We start from the raw sequence: 922 nt of genomic DNA on the forward strand, positions 1-922 counted from the left end.
AAGCCGCCTTCCCAGCCCAAGTTAGGACTACTTTTATGTATAGTTTTTCTCTTAATCATGCTTGAAATGGTTGAAGTATATGTTCATGTACATATGTGTGTACATATTTGCATCCATTTAATTCTGGGACAACTGACAACTTTGTCAAACTGAAGCCAAAGGTGAATGTGTTATAACATCCTTGAGAATTTATTTTTATTATACCAGTTTTTGTTCCGAGTAGATCGCAGTCTTTGTCAATATTTGTGTCAGACCCATTTATTGGACCCTTTGGCCATGTATAAAAGTTAACTTGTGCACTAGGGTCTGGATGAGTAAAACTGCCTTCGAAACACACAGCCAAAGATTAATGCAAAGATGCCTTAGTATGTTTATGCTTTTATGGTCTTTATTTGTAATTGACAATTTTGGTCTTGACTGCTACATTCCCCTCCCCTGTTTTTGAGGTGCTGGGGACCCAATCTAGAGCTTGGCAAGCCTCACAAGCTCTTGACCACTGAGCCCAAACCACCTCTCTATTTTGACTTTTTAAAAGTGGCTTTCCGTGCCGGGCACCAATGGCTCATGCCTGTAATCCTAGCTACTCAGGAGACTGAGATCTGAGGATCGTGATTCAAAGCCAGCTCGGGCAGGAAAGTCCTTGAGACTCTTCAATAAACCACTAGAAAACTGGAAGTGGCGCTGTGGCTCAAACGGTAGAGCAGGCGCCTTGAGCTGAAGAGCTGAGGGACAGCGCTCAGGCCCCACGACCGGACCCAAAAAAAAAATGTTCAAAGGTTTTTTATATTGGCTCAAAGTCATACACAGGGCTGGATGTTGTAGCCCAGTGGCAAAGCGCTTGTCTAACAAGTAATATCCTGGGTTCAATCCTCAATACCAAAAAAGAAAAGAAAAAAATTCAGTTCAAAAATAACACATAAAC

Source organism: Dipodomys ordii, unplaced genomic scaffold (assembly GCF_000151885.1).
Source record: "Dipodomys ordii isolate 6190 unplaced genomic scaffold, Dord_2.0 Scaffold34, whole genome shotgun sequence".
NCBI classification, from domain to species: Eukaryota; Metazoa; Chordata; class Mammalia; order Rodentia; family Heteromyidae; genus Dipodomys; species Dipodomys ordii.